This window comes from Crinia signifera, chromosome 1 (assembly GCF_055691185.1).
Source record: "Crinia signifera chromosome 1, ASM5569118v1, whole genome shotgun sequence".
Taxonomy (NCBI): domain Eukaryota; kingdom Metazoa; phylum Chordata; class Amphibia; order Anura; family Myobatrachidae; genus Crinia; species Crinia signifera.
In genome coordinates, this window is record NC_139217.1 from 73,930,979 (window position 1) to 73,949,666 (window position 18,688).

General features: G+C 40.5%; 1 protein-coding gene across 5 annotated transcripts in view; it reads left to right on the plus strand.

Annotated features, from left to right (window-relative positions):
• Positions 1–18,688, plus strand: part of LDB2 (LIM domain binding 2) — a 332,563-nt gene that overhangs the window by 119,092 nt on the left and 194,783 nt on the right. The gene's annotated exons all lie outside the window — the stretch shown is intronic.

Sequence of the window (18,688 nt, forward strand, 5' to 3'; positions counted from 1 at the left end):
ATACTTTTATTCACATGGCTGTTTGCCTACTGCGCACATATTTTCATGCCAAAGCTACCTTTCATGTACCGTCATCTATATACAGACATGGATGAAAGGTCTTTATTTACTTATGTCCTGCCAGGTAATTGCCTTTTCCTGCTCACAGGACACCATAAGGGATGTACATTTTTAATTGAAACTACTCAACACCACCTCAGGGCTTCCTCAGCGATTAACATACTAATGAAAATCCTAACAACAGGGAATTTATTATAAATTCAATCACATTACATTTACAAAAAAAGTTCATATATACAGTTATCATTTGAGTTATAGTTGAATTATTATTAATGAAATATATGTTCCTCTCTACAATGCCCTGACTGTCGTACACAAAATGCTGATATCCGCCGAAATGGCTGATGTTTCTCAACTATCCACGCATCTAAGTTTTTAAAAAGTTGGACATGGTGTGTAGGTACAGTAGCGATTGAGCCTCGCATTCTCAAAAACCTTTTAGAAATATATTGGGCAATTCTGGGTTGTGACTGTAAATAGCATTTCAGGTACGCGGAGTTGTATGTCTTCTGAGTATGTTACAAACTCAGGGGACTATGTACTAAGCGTTGGAGAAAGTGATAAGGGGATGAAGATAAAGGATCAGCCAATCACTGCTAACTTTGATTTTTCAAAGACAGCCTGTAATGTAGCAGTTAGGAGCTGATTGTCTGGAATTTATACTGTATTTGTCGGCTTTATCTCTCTCCAAGGCAAAGTACATAGACTCCTAAGACACATTGCTTACATTGGAGGCTACATTTTGATGAACATTCTGCACCTAAAATATGGCAGGCGAAAGTTTTGATGGTTGACCCGATGCTAATAATATCTAGTTCCTTAAAGTTATTTTATTGAAAGGTAACATTTTAAAATAAGAAAACATTTGGGGGTTGAAAAATACCTGAAATATATATATTTTTTTTTAAGATGTCAACTGTACGTCTGTTCTGCTTCAATAAAATAGCGCCATTGAGCAGACAGTATTTTGATACAAGAACCTATTGGCTAGAGGAAGCGGTTGAGAGGTCTACAGGTAGACAATCAATAGGTCGGCATCAAAAGGTTGACATGCAATAAGCCAACACAGACAAAGGTCAACATGCACTATATTTTTTGGGAACTTTTTATACTTTACCATCCTCAATTGGTAATGTTAATGTGTGCTGAGTGAAGCGCTAGTGGAGCCCAAAGCATGGCGTGAAAAACTCATGTAGACCTTTTTATGTGTCAACCTTTTGACCTTGGCGACCTTTTGGCCTCAACCCAATGACTGTCTACCTAGACATTGTAGACCTTACAATCCACACCCTTGGCGAGCAGCTTTGATTTTGACTGACTTCACAAAATCTTCTATTTTGGATTGAGAAGACCTGTGTTTGCAGTAAAGCCCCTTCTGATGAAGGGAGATTACTGTATGTAGTAAGCCATATAACAGCCTTCGTGGTGCAGTACGATTCTGGTCAGTCTGCCCAGGTTGGTTTAAACATACCATGGGGCTGCTGATGGTTATGACAGTGGGGCCGATCCCTATATAATGATGTACTAATTGATATTATGGCATGCATAATCACTAAACATGACCATCTCTGCCAGGTTTGGATCATTGGGTCACCAGCAAGTAGGTCGACAAGCATTCGGTCGACACCACATTCGGTCACATGGATGTACACAAGGGGAGGAGTCTCTTGCGGCATTTGAACGAACCAGACCACTGCCCACCAATAGCCACTGCTGCACCTCCATACACCTCTGCATGGGACTCTTGGAGTTTGTTCGTGGAGCTTCTGCACTGTGAGCTTCTTCTTCACACAGGATTACAAAATATAGGGGTAATCAGGGTGGTGTGAGGGAGGAATGCAGTGTTTTGCAAGAGCAAGCATGTGAAACGGGTTGTTTTTAGCATCTGATAATCTACTATTGCTCCTGAATGTAAATTAAATCTTCAGTACTATAGTATATAAAAAAAAGTATACATATATAAATACTGCTGGCATTGCCTTTCAGCCCTAAAATTACTATAGCAAAAATGTGTTAAATGGTTTATAATGTCTATAATAGCAGCCAGGCAGCACACACCCGCCCACATCACTGATAACAGACAGACAACACAAAACCTCCCACTTTATTTTCCGAAACAGACAGGTAACACAAGCGCCACACTACAGCCTATAAAATAAAACATCTCTTATTTTAAAAAAGGAATCTTTGATCGACTTTATCTCTTTTCACAAGTTAGAAAACCAATATTACAGTATAACACCTACACAATTTACTACTGTATGTCTATGAGCCTGGTTCTGAATCGGAAATGTACACAGAATACTACCATGCACGTGCCAATGTAGGGAATCAGCGGCTGCACGTGCACATAATCAGCCATACCCTTGCTGGTGGAGATCACTACAGTTTGAACTCTATGAGAAGGGGCATTTGTACCCGGTAACTGGGCGGCACCCTAGTGAATGCAGTAAACTGTGCTATGTCATGGTAATGTCATAGCAATGTCAAGGGCAGTGGCGCAAAGAGGGTGAAACGGGTACTAATTACCCAGAACCAGGCCTGCATGGGAAAACCTGTTTTGTGTATCTTAATAGACTAGCACCTGAGCGGCATTACTAATTTGAGTGAGCAGTTGCCATTGTATGCCCCCCCCCCTCCACACACACACACACACACACACACACACCTATATGTCTTCCCAGCACACGGCCCTAATTGCAGCCTATGCCTAACTCTAGCTGCAGCCTAGCCCCATCTGTAGCCTAACCCTAATTGCAACCTAACCCTATATAATATGTAACCTAACCATAGTTGCAGCCTATGCCTAACCCTAACTGCAGTTTAGTTGCAGATTATCCCTAAACCTAACTGCAGTATAACCCTAATGGCAGCCTATACCTAACCCTAATGGCAGCCTATACCTAACCCTAATTGCATCCTATCCCTAACCCTAATTGCAGCCTGACCCTATTTTCGGCGTAACTGTAACTCTAATAGCATGTACAGTATTGCCAGTTTGACTGATTCATACTTTACTATATTTGTTGCAATAGAGAGCTTATACGGTTATCTACTGTATTTCTTTTGTACACTATGGTTGTTACACCTTACTGCCCTCTAAAATATATAGCTACTAGTTAAAAACGACAGCTTAAGCAATGTATTTTCCCTTTGAGCTGTGACAGTTTTAAGCCCACAAACTCTCCACGCCACCCCCAGTCCCTATCTGCTCCTACCTCCAATCTCTCTACAGCTTCCTCTCCATATCCATCAAGTTGAAACAGATCAGTGTCCCTTGCTTTCCCTTTCTGTTATGACATCTTTTAGCACACAAGTAATTTGAAAAGTTGAGTTGCCTCTAGTGGTCACTTGCAGTACTTCACCTCATAGAGGTGAGGAGTAGTTTGCCTTCTATATCTATAGCTCTAAGAAAATGTAAATGTTAGCATTTTTCTAAGCTGCTATTGAGTTCGTTATCAGATTCATTTTTTCATCGATTTGCCTGGAACTACGTCCAGCTCTCAGGTTCCTCCACTATATAGATGGTTACAATGATAAAAACTGCAAACTATTTGACTGTGTTCTGTATTTAGCTGCAACATTTCACTAGTAAAAAAAAATAAAAAATAGAAAACTCGATTATATCGGCAGAACGACTTCTACCTCTGGCGTGTTCCCTTGCCAAACTCAATTTACATGGAATTTCTTTGCTCAGCTTTGTCCACCAAGGAGTAACAAGCTGTATGCATCAGTCAGACAAGGAAAATCCATTACTATTTTTTTGTAGTGTAGTGTAATCCAAATCTCTTTAAATCACACTTTCCTGGATTTTACACTTTTTCACAGTTTGTCCCTTATGAAACACTATGGATAAATTTACTAAGATGTGTATTCTACTTCACATGTGATGTTGCTATGGGCAACCAATCAGAATCTACTTTTTATTTAATTAGCACCCTCTAGAAGATAAGAGACAGGATCTGATTGATTGCCCACAGCAACATCACATGTGAAGTAGAACATTAGTAAATTTCCCCGATTGTGTGTATTGTTGATTTTCATCTTTTGGTTCTACATGTTGAGGCCTTGCACACACTGAGCCTGTTTCCAATATGGGGGTTAGTGTGATTGCAGAGGCCTATCACTGCGCCTATTGTTGAATAAACACATTTGAATTGCAATTGTGGCACGTGTACAGAACTGTACCCAAGTTATATGTGACTTTATATAAAATGTCTCTCTCCAGGGTATTGCCATGTACAGCACACATTGGTGTATAGTACTTAAAAAAAACAACAACAAAAAAAACAGCAGAACATGCTGGTACAAGCAACATGATAATTCAAAAATAATTTAGGAATAATAAGTAACAGCTTTTTTTCTTCTAATCTGGTAATTTGTAAACAGTATTGGAAATATTCAAATGTTCAAAGACCCAGCAAAACAAAATGTCAAGAGAATGTACCATGTACTATAAATTGGAAATCCTACAATAACATATATTTGTTTTGTTATTTTTGTAATTTTATTACAGAATAAACAGAACATTAGCTAAGCCTCACTTGTACTGTAAATACTCCACAATATTAAGCATCAGCCAAAAGTATTTCTAAACCTACCAGGAATTCATTAACATATTTGAGACCTTTTTTTACTAATTAGATGTGAATTGTCAACTTGTCTACTTTGATGAAGTGTGAAATTTAATATACTACCCTGCACAGACAGATGTCAGGTGTACCAGTAGTCTTTAAAGCTTTAAACAAATAGACATTTTGCTAAACTAATTGGCACCCAGGCAGAATCTGATGACATGTGATGCTCCGCTGACATTTGAGCCGTGTAACTGGTTCCCATCTCCTCCGATGCTGACTCACTGTGACAGAATCTTATAATTGAGGCCACCGCATTTAGAAGTGAAAGACAGAAAAACTCATGGCAATTGTGTAGTGTGTTCACATGGATGACCTTACATTTTAAACTGTGGTTTCTAAAATTGTTAACTGTAACTGGTCCTCTATGTTCCACAAGGCATTTAAGCGCAGGATGCAAATCTAACATTCATTTTTTTTTTTTTATAATTTTTTTATAGTGGTTTTCTTTCTTATAAACCTAAGTAGCAACACTTCCCCAACACAAGCATACATTCTTCTTACAGAACCATACCACCTTTATATGTAGAATAACTGGCGACCGGTCATTTGACAATTCTGACAAATGACAGAAGGGCCGTTGGTGGTCTAGCCAAGCAGCTTTGCCTCCTGGACAGCTACTTGGCCAGCAGACATTCTTTTATGTGTGACACACAACACCGATTAGATCGACGGACATCAATGGTTGGCAGTCTTTCATGGAGTCATGGAAATTTTGCAAGTTAAAAATCACCAAGTCAACAATTATGACCATTTTTTGTTTTTTGGGTAATAATTGGCAAATTGAGGATTTTAAACTTGTTGAGTCTCTCTGATGCCCTTTCTCTGGAATAGGCAAAAACAGGGAGTTGGGGCAATCCAGGATGATGCGAGAACTATTATGGCAGACTTCTGCAGGCAAATTGACATGAGGCCAATATTCCATGGAACAGTATTTAGAGTTAAGTTGTCTAATTGCAACTGCTTATTGGTGTGAATTTTTGGTCATATTTGTTCTATTTGCTATTTACATTTGATTACTGTTTTAAAAATTGAAATGGCATTCTCATAATTAAAAAGAAACAAACAACAAAAATAACTTTGATGGATTACCAGTCTACCAGTTGTCCATATCAACAGAATGTATTAAAAAAAAATGATAGCTACACAATAAGACTGGCTGCTTATGGGCATTATCTCCATTTGTCACCAGGAGTTTTGGAACATCTCCCAATTAGATATCTACAAATTGGAAGCCAATGCTGAGAGTGCAGTACAATATAAGGACAGTATACTGTAATAGTACATACACACGGTTCAATTACGTTTTCTATTCAATTTCGATTAGATTTGGCCTATTGGACCTGTTCTGAAGTTTTTTTTCTACTCCTTTTCGATTTTCCCTATTTTCCATTCGATTTACCATTCGATGTGCATTCAATTTGCACTATTCGATTTTCTATTCGATTTTAATGCAATCTCGCAGTGTTCCTGATCCTTCAGGCAGGAGATTAAAATCTGGACGAAATCGAATGCAGCAGTAAACACATTAGATTTGCACTATCTACATTAGATTTGCACTATCTACATTAGATTTGCACTATCTACTATTAGATTTCCACCAGATAGTCTTGCCTGCCAAGTCTTTTTTCTATTTGATTTCTACATCGAATGCTAATAAAATTTCGATTTGATTTCTATTCAATTTTGCCTCTATAAGCAAAATCGAATAGAAAAATAGAGCATATCTCACCATGTGTACCCTCTATAATAGTGGGTACACATGGTGCGATTTTGCCTGTGATTCAATCCCAATTCAATTGGTATTGAATGGGGATAGAATCAGATGGTATGCAAAATGCATTTGATTTTATTATATAGTACAGATCTGTACTATATAGAGTCTTGTCTGAGAAGACTATTTTTCTATTTGATTTACACTACATGGGAGCGCGCATTGGGATCGGATCTGCATCGAATGTACACAACCCATATGATTTTCTATTCAATTTTCTATTTGATTTTGCTTCTATAAGTTTATAAGTAAGTGAGTAGGCATTGTATTAATTAATTTTACCCTTTGCCAGGAAGGAAAGTGTGTTCACAAGGTGCGGTTTTGCTGGTGATCCGATCCCTATTCGATCCCAATCGAATTGAACAGCCAGCAAAACGCTTTCGATTTTGACATAGTACAGATCTGTACGATACAGTCTTGACTGCACAGTCTATTTTACTGTTCGATTTAAACTAAACTGGAGCACACTTCGAGATAGAATTGGCATAGAATGAGGCTGAAAACCATTTAATGTCCATTTGATTTTGAAAACAAAATCTAACCACGTGTACATAGCATTACAGTGTCATTTTAGTAAATGTTATAAAGTTGATATAGCCATGAGAAAACAGTATGTGTCAATGTCTTTTTTTTTTACAATTACTCATGTACAGTATACACACAGATTACTGAACTTTCTGTTGATCTGTCCATCTAAGGCTATCATTGTATTCGTTTTGGTGAACCAACTGACAAATCTTTTAAGACATAATTTTTTTTTTTTAACATATAGTTTTTAAGTTTTTTCCCCAAAATAGTGTTATTATTATTTAAACAAAGGCTTTTAAAACCCAACTATATAATGTAACTGGTGATAACTACTAACCCTCATTAACTGTACAAAGTAGAAATACATTGTACAATAAATAATCTACAGTGACCTATAGTATATTTATGCATAGACAATACTCTGGAATTAATATGCACTAGTTGTATGCTAAAATACTGTAGGACAAGACTGGCTAGCAACAGCAGAACAGAAAATAAAAAATATTATAACAAGCATTTATACAAATATTAACCATTAGGTATGGGGCAAACATGTTATTTCTGCTAAAACAGAATACATTTTTTGTGGTGCTATCCTCTTTCTGACCAGAGGTCTCTAATGTTTTTACCAAATAGGGCTGAATAATTTTACAATGCATCAGGTTCACAGTCAATAACTTAATTTGTTAGCCACATTTATGTTGATCTATATAGAATCCCTTTGTTAGAATATTGTGAAAATATTTCTTATTTTAAGTGTATTACATTTCTCCAAGATACCAGGCACTGTTACTTTTATGCAACCATTGAAATATAACAACGTATAGTTGAAAACATATGTACTATTATGCCATGGTTTCATATGGAAAATTATCTTCACAATATTTTCAGAATTATGCCTATTATGCCAATTTCCAGTGTTACCCTGGCGCAATTTAACACATCGGCTATTACTGCAATGTTCTGTTGCAATAGCATTAGAAGGTTAGTAATGACACACCCGATCTTCCCCAATTTGCCCTAGTTTTATACAAGTTACACCTATTTTTTGTGTGCAAAGTTCCTCAAGTTCCTCAAGGCTAACTGTACAGCATCTGTGCGAAGCCGGTCACAAATCAATTGATCTTTATAATCCCTTTCTAAAAACTTTTCTGTGAACTTTTCCTTTTGGGTTACATATAGTACCCCAGTGCTCAGAGTGCCGGTGGTCAAAAGACTGCCCTGGCATTCAGATACAGAGAATCTGACAGGGGCTCTGTTAGGAACCTATCCATCTCCCCTCTTACCCCTAATCCCAGCCCCCTTGCCTCAGCCTACTCCCCCCACAGCCTGACCCTAACACTCCCTGCTAGTGCCTAACTTTAACCCCTGTACTCAACTGTCTAAACCTAACCACAAACCATATGGTCTAAACCTATCTAGACTTTAGTAAAGCTTTTGACACTGTCCCACATCGCAGACTGTTAAATAAACTTGAAAGCTTGGGATTGGATTCTAAGATAGTTGAATGGATAAGAGCATGGTTGCAGGACAGAAAACAGATAGTTGTAGTAAACGGAGTACAGTCAAAGGAGGGAAAGGTTACAAGTGGAGTACCCCAGGGATCTGTACTTGGACCGGTGCTTTTTAATATCTTTATTGGTGATATTGCAAATGGAATTGAGGGTAAAATGTGCCTTTTTGCAGATGACACAAAGGTATGTAACAGGGTAGACACACCAGGAGGGGTAAAACAAATGATTGAGGATCTAGGCAAATTAGAGAAATGGTCAAGAGAATGGCAACTACAGTTTAATGCCAAAAAATGCAAAATCATGCACTTGAGTCTCAGAAATCCAAAGACTCAATATAGTATAAATGTCACTATAATGGAAACTACTGAGGAAGAGAGGGATCTAGGTGTCACTATTTCAGGGGACTTAAAAGCAGGTAGGCAATGTAACAAAGCAATGAAGAAGGCAAGTCAGATGCTTGGTTGCATAGGGAGAGGTATCAGCAGTAGAAAGAAAGAAGTAATAATGCCACTGTATAGGTCATTGGTACGAGCTCACCTACAGTATTGTATTCAGTTCTGGAGGCCATATCTCCAGAAGGATATAAATACATTAGAGACTGTACAAAGAAGAGCAACTAAAATGGTGCATGGCCTACATCACAAAACGTACCAGGAAAGACTAAAAGATCTTAATATGTATACTTTAGAGCAGAGAAGGGAAAGGGGGGACATGATAGAAACTTTCAAATATATCAAGGGCTTTAACAAGGTACAGGTGGGAGACATTCTTCACAGGAAGAGGAGCAACAGAACACGAGGACATGCACTGAAACTAGAGGGAGGAAGATTCAGGGGAAATGTGAGGAAGAATTTTTTCACAGAAAGAGTAGTAGATAAGTGGAATAGCCTCCCAACAGAGGTGGTAGACGCAAACACAGTAGTACAATTTAAACATGCTTGGGATAAGCATATTGATATCCTTACAAAAAAATAAGGATCAAATATGGTTTGAGGTAACATGTTTAAAAAAAGGGGCAGACTAGATGGGCCAAGTGGTTCTTATCTGCCGTCAAATTCTATGTTTCTATGTTTCTAACCCAACAAACATGAGGCCTAACCCTCCCTCCCCGCAGCCTAACCCTAAGCTTCCCCTCCCAGCAGCCTAACCCTAAGTCCTCCCACTAGTACATAAACCTAACTCACCCTTCCCCGGTAGCACACTATCCTGCCCCACATACAGTACTCACATAAGAGAATGCTGTTGGTATTCCGACCTAGACATCCTTATCCTTTTGAGGTTCCACCGCCAGTCTTCTGACGGTAGTCGGGATGCCAGCGTCAGTATTCTGAATGTCAACATACTGACTGCTGGGATGCTAACCGTATCCCTTCTCCTTTATGCTGTACCTGAAATTCCATGTATAATTCAATTTTTTCAATTTACATATTTACTTCACTGTACTATTCCTAGGAGATTCTAATGACTGGGAAGTAAAATTTGTTGGCTCTTCCCAACTAACTGTCCGCACTAACAAGTTCTGTGTAGTTTGGATATAGCTTAATACTACAATAGCTGAAATATTATTGATATCAATACCGTATATTATACTTGAGTTGCAAACCAAATAATCAGCATGAAGATCACCGTGCGGGCACAGCACACTGCACTCTGGATGCGAGAGAGCGACTCAGGCAGATGGTCACCAGACGGACAGCGGCGACAGCGTATTCCACCGGGAGAGCTTAGACGGGTCTCCTATGACGAAACGCGTTGGAGCGGGGTCTTCTGACGTACAGGATTGAGTAAGCTGTCCCGTCTAAGCTCTCCCGGTGGAATACGCTGTCGCCGCTGTCCGTCTGGTGACCATCTGCCTGAGTCGCTCTCTCGCATCCAGAGTGCAGTGTGCTGTGCCCGCACGGTGATCTTCATGCTGATTATTTCTTTCTACTATGTATGTGAGATATTACACTTTCTAAGTAAATTGTTTCAAGATTTACTCATTGTGCGCTCCTTCTTATTTCTTCTTACATGCACCTTACCCTGAGGCTGAGACAAGCCTTTATTGGAGTGAGCAGCACCATACATCTGATGACGGATATCTCTCTGCTAAGTTCATAGTAGCTGACTTTGCACAGATTGACCCTGTATGTATATATATATATGTATGTATATATATATATATATATATATATATATATATATATATATATATATATACAGTACTCTGCAAAAGTTTTAGGCAAGTTTGGAAAAAATGCTGCAAAGTTAAAATGATTTAAAAAAATAGATGTGTTAATTTATTTTTATCAAATAACAAAATGCAAAGTGAATGATCAGAAAAAAATCTAAATCTAATTTATATTTGGTGTGACCACAGTCCCAGGTCATCATGGCGATACTGATCACAGAAGATACAATGAGTTATACTGCATCAGCAAGGTCTCTCTAAGGTAAAGATTTCAAAGCAGATTGGGGTTTCAAGATGTGCTGTTCAAGTTCATTGGAAGAAGCACAAAGAAACAGGTGATATGGTCATCATGGAAGAATTATATCCAAAAGCCATACAATCAACATGGAAACAAGGCTAAGCAACTCAACTTGAGATCGTATGAATTGGGGTGCAGAAAACTGGCAACAGGTGCTTGATGAGTCAAGATTTGAAATATTTTGCTGGAGAGCGGTAAAATAATGGTGGAGGTTAATTGTAAATATAATGCTCCATGTCAGCAAATGGAGTTGGGGATTTGGTCAGGATTAACTGAGTTCTCAATGCTAAGAAATACAGGCAGGTATTGCCTGTATTTCTTAGCATCATGTAATACCCCCAGGGAGGCATCTGATTGGCTCTAAATTTACTGCCATCATGTAATACCCCCAGGGAGGCATCTGATTGGCACTAAATTTATTCTGCAGAAGGATAATGACCATAAACATACAGCCAATACTATGTATCATCAGTGTAAAGAAGAACAATATTTCCTGGAATTGATAATATGGCTCCCACAGAGCCCTGATCTCAACATCATCCAGTTTGTCTGGGATTACTGTACATGTGGAAACAGCAGGATTTTATCAAGCCTACATCCACAGGAGGCTTGTGGTTAGTTTTCCAAGATATTTGGAACAATCAACCTGCCCAGTTCCTTCAAAAACTGTGCGTAAGTGTAACTAGAAGAATCGATAATGATTTGAAGGGTAATCACACAAATTTTGATTTAAATTTTGTTAATTGATAAAAATAAACTATTAAAACTTCTATTTTTCAAAAGCTTTCTTTCTTGCAGCATTTTTCCACACCTGATGAAAACTTTTGCAAAGTATTGCACAAGAAAGTGTTAGGGATGCCACCACATAGGTGGCACTGCAGGCAAAGGCTTCACCTATAACAGCCATGTTTGAAGGGGTAAATTAGGTGCACCCCAACTCCAGTGCCGTCAGGACTTTTGAGGGGACAAGGCTGCTACAGGAGCCTGGGCAAGGCAAACAGAGGACTGAAGTCAGATTGGGACACAAAAGGAAGGACCAGACATACACAACAAACACAAACTTTAGCACACTACCATGTGTAACTAGCATGGCACCACTGCAGCATATGGTATACACAAGCACCACAGCACTGGAGATGGAATTACCAAGCACTAGATACTGAACCACAATGGCATTAGAGTTGCAGTCCCAGGCAGTGTCTAAATGCAATATTGTACAGACAGACAAGGGACAGGACCAGATTGCGGAGCAGAGCCGGCACAGCTGGGTAGATACAGATAGGACATAGAGCAGGACTAGACCAGGGGCAGATCTAGTTACAGACAGACAAATTGGTAAAACGACAGGTACATAAACATAAGCTCTATTGGAGCAAGTATAAACTGGGACAAACAGGTCCAAACACAGCACAGGCACATGAAGGGTCAAACAAACTTTTGGAAACAGGATCCAGGTAGGTAAAAACTCAGGGCTGGGTAGAATAGGGTATACAGACAATAATGAAGTACAGGAGATAAGCATAAGGGTTGGTCAGGAAAGCATGCATGTGCCCTGCTGCAATTGCTTAATGCAAGCAGTATAACCAGCAAAGAGCTTAGGGCAGGCTGGGTAATAATATAGGGAGCAATGTCCAATCAGAACAGCTAGAATGGACAAGCCCCCTTAATGAGGAAAGTCACTGCAGGTGCACAGCCTGACACAAGGCAGAGGGCTAATTGCCTAATTATATGACAGGTGAAACTGAACACAGATGAAATACAGGAGTCAGACTGCATTTACACAGACCCTCCAGAGGGGGCTCGTAACAGAAAGGCAGCACTCCAAAATCAATTTCTCATGGCTGTGGTGCCCTCCTAGGTGTTTCAAGCAAGGGGCCCAGCACATAAAATACAGAAGGTGGCACTGAGCAGGTACTGTAGCATCAACTTTTTTAAGTTTTCTACTTAGTCCAGAAATGTTGATTCTACCTGCTGATGACTAAAGTGATTTCCTGAGTGTCATCTTATGTAGGCTATCTATCTATCTATCTATCTATCTATCTATCTATCTATATATCTATGTGTGTATGTATGCATACCTCCCAACATTAGTGGCAGTGGAGGAGGGACACAGACCCACCTCTAAATTTAGTGAGTGTAGCCTCACAGTCAGGGGGTGGAGCCTATGCTCACAGTGCTCCAACAAGGTCACGCCCCCATCGTTGCTGCTGTTGGGGGCATGGCCAGCACTGGGAGAGCTGCTGGCCATGCCCCCATCCTCTTTCTGCAGTGAATATACACTGTGCGTATGCGCACAGTGTCTATTCCCTGCTACTCTGCTAAGTAGAGCAGCGGATAGCAGGGGGGACTCCCAACTGCCCCCCACCGTGGGACACTGTCGGCCCCAGGTGGGACCGACCCCAAAAAGTGGGATAGTCCCGCAAAAATCAGGACGGTTGGGAGGTATGTCTCTGTATTGTGCATATATGCTATTAAGACTGTGTACACTGCATTTATATATAGCTTTTATTATCAAGTATATTAGAAAACAACACCTCAATATACATTATAATATATTTTGTTTATATCTGACATTATTTTATAAAATAACACACTTTTCCGTGGCAGATGAAAATCAATAAGTCCTAAAATTATTTTCTATCAATGTAAATTCTCTTAATTACAGACATAATTAAAGACTTTATATAATAATGACAATAATAATAATAGCAAAAACAATACTATAATATTAATAATAATAATAATATAATACTAATGACAATAATAATAATAATAATAATAATAATACAATTAATAATATTGTTATTAGATTTATATGCCCTTTATAGCTATAGTATACTGGATCATCACATGTTTTTTTAAGCAAACATTATAATATGCCAGTAATGGGCTGCGTGTTATAGTCTTCCCCTCCCTATTATCTACATTTGGTCAATTACCTGCTGTAAGCAGGGGCATCAAATAGAAAATGAGTCAACATTCTATGTATATGCTGAATGTTACTTGTTCCCTTCGCATGACTCCGTGTGTGGTGAGCCTATACCGTCTGCCATGGGAGAACTTAGTTGCCATGGCAATTTCTCATTACCGTTGAATAGAAAAATAATTAGTCTGGTAAAACTCCACACTACCTGTCAGTCCATAACTTAAAGCTGCCTAGGGCAGTTCTTGAATTTCACTTTTTAATCTTTTGTTTCTTTTTATTTTTTATTTCAAGTGTTTTTTTTCCAATTCTGATTTCTGCATTTCTAGTTGAACAGATCTTTTGAATTAAAAATTCCTCTAACTTAGATTTTAGAAATGTTTGCTAAGAAAGCAATTTGGCCCTTGCTTTTTTTAACGTAAAGTTCTGCTTTTGTCCTAAGAAACTACAGTAATAATAATCCAATTGTTTTAACCGTATAATTTTTGGGGGTATAAAAAAAAAAAAAATACAAAAAAAAGTAAAAATCATTAAATCCATTTAATGAGAAAGTAACATTGTCCATCCTATTAGCAGAACATGTATGATTTAACACCAGAAAATGCTGCCATTCACAGGAATGTTAAACACAAACTTTTCATTTAAGATGCCGTTCCCCAAATAATACTGCTCCCCATTATCTTGTCTTCACAATATCAGCTTAAATTAGAAACATGCAATTTTGATGATTAATAATGTACAATTAAATAACACTAATAAAGAATAATAACTCACAATCAGGTTTATTTACTAAATAATGATATTCATTATCCATTTATTTCTATAGTATCTATAACTCTTTGGGACAGTTGGTGCAGGGTGGCCTGAACAACACACCCTGCGCCAATTTCTTCAATACTTACCGCTCTAGAGTCCCAAATCACCATTTCCCCCGAGACCTGCACAACCTCAGTATACTCTAATGCAGCGACATAGTCTACTAGGGATCTGCCCTGCCGACTAGAGAGGAATGATCCCAGAAGAACACTGCACACGTCCCCCACAATTGCTAATATGCCGTTGATTTGCGGTCTTTTTATATAAATTATTTTTACTTGAAATAATGCAGAACCTGCAGTGTATGTATATTTAAGTACTGAAGTTGGCTAACAAAGGCTAATTAATGCTGCCATTCACAGTTTCTGAAGACGCTCGAGGGAGAAATGTTGGTCACCTGAGGTCATAGATACCGGTGCTGCATCTGTATTCACCAAATAGTAACTCAGAAAAGTACTGTATAGGGCATGTTTTTTTTGTCACTAAGTCAAGCAGAAGTCATTTATAGTGAAGTAAGTCTGGTCTAGAGATATCCTTAATCCTAACCAGTTATTATGTGTAATGTAAAGTGGGAAATTAGCTCATGATGTAGGTCCCTGGTGAGATTCTCCTCTCTGTCATGGCTTTGATAGTGTGGTACAGTAGAGGGAAATGTCCAGGTGGCTAGATACAGTATATTACATCCTATGGAATGCCCTTCCACGCACAATAAGACTCTCCACTAGCCTCCAAACTTTCAAGCGTTCCCTGAAAACTCACCTCTTCAGGCAAGCCTATCATATATATATATATATATATATATATATATATATATATAAGTACCACACGCATAACCCTCTGAGGCACTTATGTATTACATATCTTCCCTTCTGGACTTGTAACTTGGTGGGACTGCTATGCTATTATCGGTGCCTGTCCTTGTGTTTTCCTCCTATGTCCCTATAGAATGTACGCTTGCAGCAGGGCCCTCTTACCTCCAAGTCTGTCTGTTGTTACCCAGTTTGTTTTATCACTGTCTACTGTAAAGCTCAACGGAATCTGCTGCGCTAAATAAGAAACTGTAAATAAATAAATAAAGTCACACGAAGTGGACGCTGCAGACAAAGTAAGCACAATAAATTATCTTTAGAGTTCCTGCGTTGCGCATTTTATTCATTCAAAACAGGAATGGGGAACCTTCAGCCCTCCAGCTGTTGTTGAACCACACATCCCAGCATGCCCTGCAACAGTATTGCTATTTGGCCATGCTAAAACTGTTGCAGGGCATGCTGGGATGTGTAATTCAACAACAGCTGGTGGGCCAAAGGTTCCCCATCCCTGATTTAAAACAATTGATGTTTGATACATGATGTCCCAGATGTGTGCAGCAAAGAAATCACTGCACCGGTAGCTTGCAAGGCCATGAAATCTGTGTGCAGCCATGAAAACCCTGACCTCATCCCTCCTGGAATTGGGATACACCCAACAACACCGCAGGGTATAAATCTCGATGCCGCTTGGGAATTTGTGAGCAGACACACAGGTAGAGGGTTGCCCTTGCACAGTATGCATCCTCCATATGCACAGTTCTACCACCATTCGAGATGTGCTAACTATCAGATGTGATTACATCTTTATGTTTGGCCAACCTTCAGACACATAGTACGTGGCTGTTTGCATAAAAGGCAATGTTTTCAGAAACTTTGAAAACAACTGAATGATGAGAGTCTGTCCCTCATCAATGATGAAAGAAAAATCAGCACTTGACTATGTTACGGTGAGCTTGATGTGTTTTGCTTTGTTCTGTACTGACATGTCCTAGTCATCCTCAGGGACATCTTTTGATACATTATCTTGTTGTAAAATTGTCACTGCTGTTCTATTATGTGTACCAGGGGCACAATTCCCTTCATAATATCTGTGGACCGATGCTCAATGCATGTCTGACAATTTAATACCACAGTTTGCTTAATTGTTCGCATCTGTGTACAAACAGCTGCAATATCACTAAGCAAACAAAGCATAAATATTATAACTGTATATATATATACTAGGTGATTCATCGCGCCCTACGGGCGCTCTTCACACCGTCGTAAGGGGCTGCGCCCCCTTAATTTGTGAACGTTTGTATATGAGAAATATGGTTAGAATTGTATGAAAGATGCCCTGTATTGCAACTTAGGTGTCCGCGAATCGCGGGAGGGGGGGTCGCGGAGGGTGCCGCGAATTGCAGGAGGGGGGGTCGCGGGGGGTGCCGCGAATTGCAGGAGGGGGGGGTTGTGGGGGGGTGGATGCTGCGAATCGCGGGAGGGATTGCAGAGAATCGCGGGAGGGGGGTCGCGGGGTGGGTTGCCGCAAATCGCGGGAGGGGGGTTACGGGGGCGGGGGTTGCGGCGAATCATGGTAGAGGGGGTCGCGGGGGGTGTGCCGGGAATCACGGGAGGGGGGGTCACGGGGTGGGGTGCCGAGAATCGCGGGGGTGTGTGTGTGTGCCGTGAATCGCGGGAGTGGGGGTTGCGGGGGGGGGGGGGGTGTGACGCGAATTGCCACAAGAAAAAATCAACACAGAAAGGTCAACACATGTAAATGTTGACATAAGTGTTGCACTTCATTGGTGTCCATGTCGACACATGAGAATGAATATGAAAACATTCGAAAAATGAAAAAAAAAACTTCAAAAACTCATGTCAACCTTTTTCATTGTCGACCATAGCCATTTCAGTGTTTTCCATGTGCAATTTAATTCTGGAGCTGCCGCGAATCGCGGGGGGGTGCCGCGATATGCGGGAGGGGGGGTCGCGGGGGTGGGTGCCGCGAATCGCGGGAGGGGGGGTTACGGGGCGGGGGTTGCGGCGAATCATGGGAGGGGGGGTCGCGGGGGTGTGCCGTGAATCACGGGAGGGGGGGGTCACGGGGTGGGGTGCCGAGAATCGCGGGGGAGCTGTGTGTGTGTGTGTGCTGTGAATCGCGGGTGTGTGTGTGGGGGGGGGGGGTGTGACGCAAATCGCCACAAGAAAAAATCAACACAGAAAGGTCAACACATGTAAATGTTGACATAAGTGTGGCAGTGTGGCACTTCATTGGTGTCCATGTCGACACATGAGAATGAATATGAAAATATTCAAAAAATGAAAAAAAAACTTCAAAAACTCATGTCAACCTTTTTCATTGTCGACCATAGCCATGTCAGTGTTTTCCATGTGCAATTTAATTCTGGAGCTGCCGCGAATTACGGGGGGTGCCGCGAATTGCGGGAGGGGGGGGTCGCGGGGTTGGGTGCCGCGAATCGCGGGAGGGCGGGGTTCACAGGGGTTCCGGTGGGGGGTTGTCGCGAATTGCGGGAGGGGGGGGGTCGCGGGGGGTGCCGCGAATCGCCGGAGGGGGGGTTGCGGGGGGTGTGACGCGAATCGCCACAAGAAAAAATCAACACAGAAAGGTCAACACATGTAAATGTTGACATAAGTGTGCCACTTCATTGGTGTCCATGTTGACACATGACAATGAATATGAAAATATTCAAAAAATGAAAAAAAAACTTCAAAAACTCATGTCAACCTTTTTCATTGTCGACCATAGCCATGTCAGTGTTTTCCATGTGCAATTTAATTCTGGAGCTGCCGCGAATCACGGGGGGTGCCGCGAATTGCGGGAGGGGGGGGTCGCGGGGTTGGGTGCCGCGAATCGCGGGAGGGCGGGGTTCACAGGGGTTCCGGTGGGGGGTTGTCGCGAATTGCGGGAGGGGGGGGGGTCGCCGCGAATCGCCGGAGGGGGGGTTGCGGGGGGTGTGACGCGAATCGCCACAAGAAAAAATCAACATAGAAAGGTCAACACATGTAAATGTAGACATAAGTGTGCCACTTCATTGGTGTCCATGTTGACACATGACAATGAATATGAAAACATTCAAAAAATGAAATAAATCTTCAAAAACTCATGTCAACCTTTTTCATTGTCGACCATAGCCGTGCCAGTGTTTTGCATGTGCCATTTAA